Consider the following 12,515-nt stretch of genomic DNA (forward strand, 5'->3'; position numbering starts at 1 on the left):
AGTTTGTTAGGGTAAACAACGTACAAGTAAAATAACGAAGAAATTGAAAAGATCGAATATAAATATTTTACGTGGAAAAACTCCTCCGAAGAGGATAAAAAAACCACAGGCAAAGATAATTTCACTAAAATGGCAAAAACGAAGAGTACAAAAGATGGAGGTAAAACTAAACCTCAAAACCCGAAATAAGAACCCCCAAAAACGTGAACATAAATTTCTCTAAAAGCTTGTAAAAGTTAGTACCTAAATGTGTAAAGGGTTATACCTAAATGTGTAATGGGTTATCTTTCTAGGATGGAAAAAGGGCCTATTTATAGGTTAAAATTGTAGGTCAAATAATATTAAAATACCTACACTAATCAGAGTTTAAGTTGGAAACTAATATTAAAATAACCTACACTAATTAGAGTTTAAGGGAGAAACTAAAAATAGAGTTTAACTGGGAGAAGAAAAGTCAAAAAATACGAGGCATAACTCCACAAATCTCCGCATTGACTCATATTTCCATAACATCTTCTTTGCCAAAGTCTGCCACGGGCTTATCTCGAATTATGCAAGATATTAACTAAGTCAAAGTTGTAATTCTTGTAACTCGTATCTGTTGCTAGAATAAGGTTACGAAGCATTAATAGACAAATGGGATATTAAACCATTCAAATCATACATTAATACAAACATAATCAAATTTCATTCAAATACATCCATAATGTCCCTTAATCGAGCCCTCGAGGCTTTAAAAATACTATAGAAACAATCCGGGACTAAATCAGAAACATTTAGAAATTTTAGGAAAATATTGAAAAATTTGGACTACAGGGTCAAACGGCTGTGTGACTTACATGGTTGAGACACACGCCCTTGTCTCAGGTCGTGTGGACTTTCGAAATAGTGATACATGGCAGTGTCCCAACCCATGTCTGTACCTATGTAACTCACTGGCTTGGGTCATACGACCAAGCCATACGCCCGTGTGCTAGGCCGTGTGCTAGGCCATGTAATAGCTTGACTTGCATGCTTTGAACCTACAGTGGACACACGGCCGTGCCGCATAGCCGTGTACTACACATGGCTGAGACACACACCCGTGTCTCAGGCTATGTGACCTCAAAATAAACCTTAAAAGACAAGTTTACCATTTCAAATTGCTTGGACCTTAAGAAACTCAAATACTAACCAAAATACCAAATCAAAATGACATTAATTGGGTCAAAAACGCATCAAAACCAACCTAATATGTGCCTAACCAATATACCCTCATTGGTACCGCAATTATATACAACTTTACCTCAAAATGATCATCAAATCATTCAAGCAATATCAAGTTAATATACCTAATAAAGTTACCACAATCACAACAATTTAAATATATGTAAGCCACACATACTAGCATAACAACTATATTTCATTCTCATACTATTTGCAAATTAGTTATTTGCACAAAATATCATTCATCACATTTACATAATCCAAACATTAACCAAAATAGCACAAGAGCCTATACATGTCATATAATCCGAATTAAATGTTTCAAAAACTACTAAGATAAATTGGATAGTGACTTGAGTGTTGATTCGATCGTCTAACCTTCCGAAAATCTACAATGACATTAAACAACACAAGTAAGCTTAATGAAGCTTAGTAAGTTCGATGAGTTTGACAAAAATCTTATTGAACTAACTATAATGAATCATACAATAAAAATCATCCAAGAAAAACTCTCTGTCATTCACAACTTCAATCAATAAATACATTCGTATTTAGATCAATACAAAAATAAATAACATGTCTTTCAAATTTATTAAACAAGTTTCCTTATCGAGATTTTCCATTCAAAGAACGACTTGCAGTTAAGAGTACATTGTCAACAGAAGCTCATAAGAGTTGGTCCTCCCGAATACGCCAACAGAAGCTCAAAAGCTGAACAGATGCTCGTAAGAGCTGAACAGAAGCTCGTAAGAGCTAATCCACCCAATCACGCTAAACAGAAAAAACACGAGAGTTCAAAACAAATGTTGAACCTCGGTTTACTTGGGTAAAATGCCGATATCTCCCTCCAAACCATCTCCACTCCAAACCCCCATTATACACTAAATCACGAATGTACTCAAATCCCGCGTTCAATTCAAACCAAATATCCAATTTAATATTATAATTCAAACAATAATTTGTTTCCAGCAATAGAATATATATACATAATACCGATCATCAATTTATACAAATGTTAAATTTTAACTGTATAAACTTACCTGGACTGAATTATAGTAATTGCAGAAGTTCAGGGACTATTTCGCTATTTTTCCTTTTCCACGAGTATCTACGGGATCTTGATATAAAATATAAAAGTACTCATTTATTAGCATATATTTCATTTTCAATCCATTTTACAATTAATACCCTTTTAGTTTTCAAATTTGCATAATTACCCTAAACTTTTACAATTTTTGTAATTTAATCCCTTAATTAGTTAATCTATCAAATTAACTAATTTTCTCAAATCAATAATCTATTCAAATATTTTAGGCCCTCATACAGCCCCTAATAATCCTAAAATTCACTATCAAACCTTAATATTTTGACATTTTCATAATTAATCCTAAAATCAATATTTAACAAAAATCACTTTACAAAATCATCATATAACACAATCAAAGCTTCAAATTCATGTTATTCATAAAAAATATCTAATATCCATCAATGGCAACTTCCAAAACTTTTAACAGAATCGAAAACAAAGGTACAGGCTAGTTGGACCTAGTTGCAACGATTTCAAAAACATAAAAATTACAAGAAACAGGTAAAAAAATTTACTCATAAGCATAACAATTTGCTTGGTCGACTTTCCTAGCTTGAAAAACCATGAATTTCGGCTATGGAATGTAAAATGAAGAAGAAACCTATTTCTTTTTACTTAATTTTGTTTTAATTAGTTTCCATCAATTTGCCATCCTACTATACTATTTAGGGCCTAATTATCACTTAAGTCCTTCCTCAATTAATTATTACACCATTTCATCACCTAACTGCTGTAATTAGCAAGTTTTGCACCTTTTTCAATTTAGTCATTTTTCTTTAAGTAACTAAGTAAACATTAATATTTCTTAACCAAATTTTAATATGACTGTAATGACTTTATAAATATTCTAAAAATAATAATTACAAGTTGACATGACTGAATTTATGGTTAGGAAACCACTGTTCCATCACTACTAAAAATCGGGCTGTTACAAGAGTTGTGTTTAGAAGCCAGAGGACTTCTAGTATTTAACTTGTGCACTGCCAAATAAAAATTGACCTGAGTCTAATTTACACAAATGCAATGCCCTATCTTTTCAAAACTTGCACCCAAAAGAGAACCTCTCTTATACAAAATGGTCATACATTTTGCCTTCCTATGACTAAGTTGTCTCCACTTCAAGCGAGTCGACTTTGACTCCTTAACAGACGAGGGACATCTTGTTTCACCAATCACCATTAATCCTTCTGAAAAATAAAGACTACCAATATTTTTACTTTTTATCAAAATGAGAGCCCCACAAGATACCTTAATTATGCTTGACTCAATGTTAATTTCACAACTCTTCGAGTCTAAATTTCCCAAGGTGATGAGATTTTTCTTCAAGTTAGACATATGCTTGACGTTTGACTGTGTGTTGATTGTCCCGTTATACATCTTGATCTGAATAGTACCAACACCGGTTACTATCCTAGGTGAGTCATTCCCCATGCACACAACTCCACCTTCAACTAAATTGTATGTAGAGAACCAATCCCTGTTGGGACACATGTGGAAAGAACACTCAAAATCCTGGATCCACTTAGATGTAAGCTCGAAGCTTTCACTTATTGACACCAACAAGAAATCATCACCCTTGTCATTGGCCAAATTAGCAGCAACTAAATCTTCCTTGTTGCTCTCAGCAACCCTTTATTTCGTAGTTTGTAATAATCTGCCTTGACATGACCTAACTTATTACAATAGCGACATCTCTTGTCTCACTTCCTTGATGCTAACAAAATCAAGGTTTGCCTATCTGACTTGTTATCCAAACCAAGCTCATTGCTGAGTTTCTCTTTACTTAATAGTTAACCCTTCACATTCTTGGATGAGAGATTATCTTCTCCATAAATCAGGGTCTCCTTGAAAGACTTGTATGAATGGGGTAAAGATCACAATAATAACAAGCTTGATCTTATCGTTAATTTGAACCTTAACGTTCTTTAAATCATTTAAAAGAGTAATAAATTGATTGATGTGATCTCTAAGGTGCTCACATTAGTTCATGCGGAACGTGTACAATCGTTGTTTCAGCACTAATCAGTTAGCTATAGACTTAGCCGCGTAGAGGGTTTTTAACCTTTTTCGTAATGTGAATGTCATTTTCTCCATCAAAACCTCCTGCAACACATTATTTATTAGACATAATTGAATCATAGATAGATCATTTTTATCTAACCTATCTTATTCTAATTTATCTATATCTACAGGCTTTTTCTTTATAAAGACCTTCTCAAGATCGCCTTAAATCAAAATTGTCGTCATTCGAACTTGTAATAGATGGAAACTTGTGATGCCATTAAACTTATCAAAATCAAAACTTGCTACTGGCATTTCTAAACGGGTTGATTGCGGAAATTGAATTAGGTCTTGATACCAGTTTGTTGGGGATAAACCCGGTTTAAGCAACGAATAAGTAAAATAATGAAGAAATTGAAAAGAACAAACACAAATATTTTACATGAAAAAACCCTTCCGAAGAGAATAAAAACCACGGGTGTAACACCCTTAACCCGTATCCGACGCTAGAATAGGGTTCGGGGCATTACCGGACTTAAACATTCATAAACATGCAAAGTCGGGTCACAAAATTTCGTCCAAGATTAAAATTTTTTAAATGCATGCATATTGTCCCTTATATGGGCCTATGAGGCCCAAAACATATATCGGGGGTGGTTCGGGACTAAACCGAGAACTTTTGGAAATTTTACAATGCTTAGGGAATTCTCCATGTTTAGAGAGTCACACGCCCGTGTCGGTTAGGCCGTGTAGTCACACACGCCCGTGTGGCTTGGGATACGCCCGTGTCCTCAGCCTGTGTAACTCTCTGTTTATGACTTCAGCAATGAAATAGGGTTACACGACCCATGACACACGCCCGTGTGCTAAGGTCGTGTCCCTCACACGGCTGAGACACACAACCATGTCTCTGCCCGTGTGGCCAACACTTAGGCTATTATCCAAGCCTTGGTCAACCATAAACCCTCACACATTTATACAACATCCATAACATATAACATGACATCCATTCAATGATTAAACATCTTTAATTAGGCTTCGATCATAGCATTTGCATGTCATGATACATGTTTACATACTCATTTTATACTAAGTTAAACACACTCATTTCACACTCATTTAGCCTTGTCTATTATAATATCACTTATACTTTTATACCATGGTTACCATCATACCAAAAGGTTTCAACTTAATCATCAAACATTCATACTCAAGGCTAACTCATAACTTTATAAAATACCAACATATTTCACATGCGTAGAATAACATGCTTGTCTAAGACATTGCACACCATAGCAAGGCACATACTCACATCACATGAAATTTTTTAGCTTGTGCATGCACATATAATAGGGTTACAACCCATTAATCAATATAAGCCACATCTCATGGCTATATACAATTGAATCATTTTAAGCCAATACATTTGGCCAAATCATGAAACACATATATTGAAAGACTAAGTCTCTATACATGCCACTCACTTGTGTACGCTTAACTTATACATGTTAACAATCCATAGAGGATGGCTTGATAGTGTGATGCTGAGTCCGACGATCTCCAACTCCGAGCCGACCTGACAACACTAAAGAAATGGAGAAGAGAGAGTAAGCTTAAAGCTTAGTAAGTCCATATGAAGATAATAAGCAATATGTCATTATGTTTCTAAAGGTAATACAACCATAATCATACTTTTACTTATATTCTGGTCATGCTGTTTTCTCGAGTCATAATTACTAAATTATTTATATCTAGAGCTACAGTACTCCAAATTAAGATCTGTAAATTTTCCCTAAAACTAGACTCATATATATTCTTACAATAAAATTTCCAGAATTTTTGGTCTAGCCAATAAGTACAGTTTATTCTTTAAAGTTACCCCTATTCTGCTCCTTGACAGCTTCAACCTTCTTTACTAAAAATTGGTTATCCTATAGTACGGGTTTTGATTAATGTTCCCATCTATTTCTCTTGAAAATAGACTTATTAAGGGCTTATTCATATAAATTTTAACCCATAATTATTTTTTTATAATTTCTAGTAACTTTCCAAAGTTGAGACAGGGGAGCCCAAAATCACACTGACTCTGTCTCACAAAAGTTCAAATATCTCATAGTATAAAACTCTTTTGCTTACACCATTTCCTCTATGTGAAACTAGACTCAATAAGCTTTAATCTCATATCTTATTCAGTTTCTAATTCAATTTTCACAATATTTGGTGGATTTTCTAAGTCACATAAGTGCTGCTGTCCAACACTGTTATAGTGCAATTTCATAATATTTAACATAAGTTCATTTTCACATTGATCATGGACTCATCATTTCATGGATCCCCTATTCAATTACACAATGTAAGTTAACATGACATTCAACAAATTTCATAATCATAAGCATAAGGACAGTTCACTATTCAACCCTTTTCACTTGTTTATCATATATATACACATAAATATGCTTCCTCATCACAAGTCATCATTCAACGAAGTATTACTCATGAATTTAGCGTGCATACCTGTGCTCATCGTAGTATATCATATAACTATACCTCTTAACATGTCCTTCTCTGGACTTTCATCACATTCATTACATATCAATACCCGTTGAACATTTGGAATACTATTGGATACACGGAACCTTGCACATATAGTAACCAATCTAGGTGTAACTACACGGGCTGCTCACAAAAGTTGATAGGTATCCGATCGCTCAAGGATTACCTAGCCACCGATAGAGCACTCAAGACCATTGCTCAGAACTCAGTCACAGGCATCGCATCCACAATGAACTCGGACCACTCAACGAGTTCGGATGCTCGCATCCATAATGAACTCGGACCACTCAACAAGCTCGGATGCCATATATCTCACGAACTTGGACCACTCAACAAGTTCGAAATTTCATACATATCACGAACTCGGACCGCTCAACGAGCTCGGGTTACTTAATTCCTAGTGACATGTCACTTGTATCCTAAACTATTCCTAAGGTTCAAACTGGATTCTTTCTCACTTGCACATGGCATACTTGCTCGTGATGTCGTATTTAATGACCATATGTCATTCAGGCTTACAATAGTACCAATTGCCCATTCATAGCATCAACCACATATTCATGGGATAATCAAAACACATTCCATAATAAAATTTAAGCATTAAACACATGGTACCACATTACATTAATTATGTATACTCACCATATTAAAAGCTTTCATTTCATTTCACTTTTTTCATATTCTAATCAATTCATCACAACTAAATTAACATACCAATTTAGATTTCAGCCATAAACAACAATAACATTAACAAGTTGCTTATTTCATCATACGAACTTACCTCGGGTTCGAGTACAACTACTTATTCCGAATTAGTCTACAACCTTGTTCAACCTCGTTCTAAGCCCGAATCTTATTTTCTTTGATCTATAAAATTGCATTTAGCTTACTGATTAGTCACATTATTCATATGGGTCCAAAAATCATATTTTTACAAATTTACATTTTGACCCCTAAACTTTCACATATTTGCACTTTGGTCCTTAGGCTCGTAAAATGATTTTCATTCAATTTATTTGTTCTCTAAGCCTAGCTGAACCATTTTTACTCTTATATTAGTCCACATTCCTCTTTCATTTCACACATTTACTACCTATTTTACAACTTTTACATTTTAGTCCTTTTTAAGTGTTTTCATGAAAAATCACCTAGTAAAAGATGTTTATCAAGCTTTAATCTTTCATATTCTACCATTAAACATCAAAATACTAATATGTCATGCATGGGTCAATTTTTCAAACATAAACCCTAGCTCAAACTAATGGTAGAAATGAGTAGATCATGTTCCTGAGACTTCAAAAATGCATAGAACGTTAAAAACAGGGCTCGAGAGTACTTATTATTGAGATTGGAAACTTGAAAACCCTAGCCATGGCTTCCCCCTTGCTACATTCAGCCAAACAAGAAGATGGACAAGGGTTTTTGGCTTGATTTTTCCCTTTTTAATCTTTTAATTACAAAATGACTAAAATGCTCTTTTTACTATTCTTTCAAATTTTAACATACAAGCCTATTTTTGTCCAATTTTTTGTCCAAATTTCATGCATGAAGCTTCTAGAACTCAAGTTTTATAATTTATTCAATTTAGTCCTTAAAGCCAAATTAAGCACTTTAGATATAAAATTTCCTCATGAAATTTTTACACAAACATATAAACATATCATAGGCCTTATAATAACCATAAAATAATTATTTCCAATTCATATTTTTCGTCTTGAAACCACTGTTTCGACTAAGCCCTAATTCGGAATGTTACAACGGGCAAAGTTAATTTCATTAAAATGGAAAAACCGAATAGTACAAAAGATGAAGATAAAACTAAATCCCAAAACCTGAAATAAGAACCCTCAAAGCGAAAACACAAATTCTTTAAAAGCTTGTAAAAGCTAATGGCTAAATGTGTAATGTGTTATTTTTCTAGGGTGGAAAAGGGCTATTTATTAGCTAAATTTGTAGGTCAAATAATATTAAAATAACCTAAAATAATCAGAGTTTAAGTGGGAAACTAATATTAAAATAACTTACACTAATTAGAGTTTAAGTGGGAAACTAAAAATAGAGTATAATTAGGAGAAGAAAAGTAAAAACATACGAGGCATAACTCCATAGAGTTTAATTTAGGAAATGCTTGAAGGCCCAGTTGGTAATTAGCCAAAGGACCTAATGGTTATTTTAATCATTATTAATGTATGAGTTAGTGGGTGAGACCAAATTAACTATCCATTTCTATTTAATTAGTTTAAGTTGGATTATTATTAAACATAGGTTAATTAAGTTAATTAACCTAATTATATTATTAATTAAAGTATAAATAAAAATTGCTAATGGAAGATGAAAACATTCATCAGTTTCACTTTAGTTGTGTTGTCCCAAGTTAGGAAGAAAAAAAGATTTTCAAGTTTTTCATCTCCATTTTTGGTCCCAAATAATTAAGGTAAACTTGTCTTTTATTTGAAATTTTTATGAATTTTGAATCATGGGAGCTTGATTTAGTTAACCCATGTATTAATTTCTTCAATTGTTAGATGTTTAGCAAGTTACTATTAAAGTATAATTGATGAATTAAGCTTGAATATGAAGAGATTGTTAATTAGTAAGCTTGGATTAGGTTAAGTATTAAAGTAAGCTTTATAGATAATTCTATGACATTAAGGATCAAATTGAATAAAGTAAAAACTATTGAGAAATCATGTTATATATTAAAAGTACAAGGACCCTAATAAAAGAATATGAAATCGATTTTGATCCAATATTAAATATTGAAAATATGAGTATTTTCGATATAGGTACTAAAATGAATAAAATGAATAAAATGAAAAATATGTTTGATTATATGTTTTTCATGAGATTGAGTGGAAACTAATGCCATTTTCATAATTGAATTATTGAATGTAGCTAAAGACGAATTGTTCGCGAGGGAATGTGCAAGTGTACATAGTCGTTATCAAGTAATAAGTAAGTAAAAGAGTTATAATCTCCATAGGGACTATATCTGTTAATCAATAATTATAAAATTAAGAATTTACAAGTTGGTTAAGAAAACATAATATTTTGAAGTGATGAATAAAATTAATTTAATTAACTAAATGCAAATGAATTAACCTATGATGGGCATCGAAACCACCAAATAAAAAAAATTTCTACAATAAAATAACTCTAAACAGTAGTAAAGAGTAGTAGGGTCGAGTCCACAGGGATTGTAATTATGATCAACTTTCGTGTTTTTCTTGTGAACAGAATTTCTATCGTGTTGATAATCGTGTCAATAGTCATGCCTACGACTCCAAACGGACCAGCTGAAAAATAAATAAAATAAATTAGGGGAGTTGAAAATGTCTAGAAATTAAATAAGTGAGCTAGAAAAAATTAACAATTACGTAAATAGAAAATTAAATTAAATTAGAAATTAAATTCAAATTTTATAAGCAGAAATAATAAGCCTTAGTCCTAGACTCAGTGAATTCCGGTTTCTGAACCGATTCTTGAAAAAAAATTTCTCCTCCAAGCAATAAGCTGGTTATAGTGACTAAAAATATCCTAACCGCCAATTCTTTCTCTCGTAGTTGATTTTGATACAACTTGCAAACCAACCATTACCGACTATCTAACCATGATACACGCGTTCACGATTCAAGATTCTGATAGCCTTGCATTCTGAAGTACCCAACTCGGACTAACGGCCTCAACCACATAGGACGTTTAATCCGATCATTATCTCCCTTGATTTGTTCGAGGAAATTTGAATACATCACGACTGACTTGTCTCTCCAACTGTCTATCAAAATGGCTCCAACCCAACATGCTTTTTGAATTGAAATTGAGTTAACTTTAAAGGATGAATTTGTCAATCCCGATATTCCAGAGAGATGATGAATATCGATTTGAATAATTTCTAGTGTGGATACGTTTCTCACGATTCCTGATCGAAAGAATACCGGCCTAAAGCTAATTTGAATTTAGTAAAGCATGAAATTAATCATTCTTTGATTGGTTATGGAAGTAGATTTGAATGAAAATAGTGGTAGGTGAAAGGGGAAGGGCTTGGGAAATAAGTAAGCCGAAATATTGAAATGGAAACAAAAGTTGGCAGAATGCCTGCACTCTTTCACACAAAGAAAGAAAGAAAATAAATTGATTTTTTTTCTATTCAATTTCCTAGAAAATCAAGGTGTATTTTTTCAAGTACACCATGCCACCTATTTATATATAAACCATATGCTAAAATTAGGCTAGTCCCACCTACCCACTAATTACATGAAATAAATATCAGATTTTTTTTCTAAGTTTGTCTTTTACAAATTCAAAAATCTGATCAGCCCCTAAATGTCTCCAAATTTTTTATTCGATCCCTCTTCAATTGTTCATCCTTCAATTTAATCCTTTTCTTCTTGTTTTCGAATTAAAGCATCTGAATTTCATTCCTGACAAGATTTAAACATAAAATTCACCAATTAGCATAAATTAATTCAAGAACAAGTTGATTTGTGTACATAAAATATGCAAAATAAATATGCTATCAACCTAAATGCAATGAATGAAATGCAATGAAATGGTTTTAGCAACAATTTCACAAGTTTTAACAACAATAACATGAATAAGCTAGAACAATTACAATATTTGACTCAATTCATTCTTCATCATGTTTAACAATGTTCCAGAAAAATTCCACGGCAACTCGATCTTTCATTAACTTGGAATCTCATATAAGTTCTTTTGAAGTCTTATACTTAGAAAAACATGTATATTTCTATGTCCATATTTAACTAAGGATTCCTTAGAATTTATATGAAGTAACAGAGATGGATTAGGTTTGAAACAATTTAATCACATAAACCTAAAGTTATGTAAGGTAATAGTACTCTCTTGAGTTATTACGAACCTTCAATTTAATCAAATTAGGATCTAAATTAAGCATGCACCTTCCAGTTATTGTGTCCATTAATCGTCATCTGATTAGGGTTGATCAACTAAATCTAATGCATCCAAACATATTTTAATGCATGAATAACATTTTAATGCATGAATAACATGAATGATTTTAATTGGAAGCATTATCGACTGAGGCACAAAACATCAAAAACAAGAGTCGAATGAATTTAAATCAAATCATTGCAATTATTCTAGCTAAAATAAATTTAAGTTATCATCATTAATGAAAAACATTTAAACAATTTGCAAACATGTTTAAATAACTAAGAACAAATTAAAGAACAAGGAAGAAGAAACTCCTGATGAATTCGGTGATTCCTGAAGACTGATCCAATTCTCGCTGTTACTCCTTCGCAAATTGCTCCTCAATGTGGCTGGCCAAGAAAGGTTTTTCTCAAGAAAAATGCTAACTAAAGAAATGGAGAGCTTAGGGAGAAAAGAAAGATGAGAGAATTCAGAGATGTGGTGGATGAGGGATTGTTGGATTTATACTAGAGGAATGGCTTGAGAGTTTCCTAAAAATAGCTTGAAGATCCCTTGGATTTCTCCTTTGCTTGGCTGGCCATAAATTGCGGAGAGAAGGTTAAGTGGTTACTTGATTTCATGCATGAATCATGCAAAGGGTTGGATGGTAATCAAGGTATTAGTTGGGGGCTGATTTGTAATTTTTTTCACATATGCTGGGACCTTCAATTCAATTATTCCAAAGCTAATTTGGGCTACTCTTTATACCTTAGCT

Source organism: Gossypium arboreum, chromosome 8 (genome assembly GCF_025698485.1).
Source record: "Gossypium arboreum isolate Shixiya-1 chromosome 8, ASM2569848v2, whole genome shotgun sequence".
In the NCBI taxonomy this organism is placed as follows: Eukaryota; Viridiplantae; Streptophyta; class Magnoliopsida; order Malvales; family Malvaceae; genus Gossypium; species Gossypium arboreum.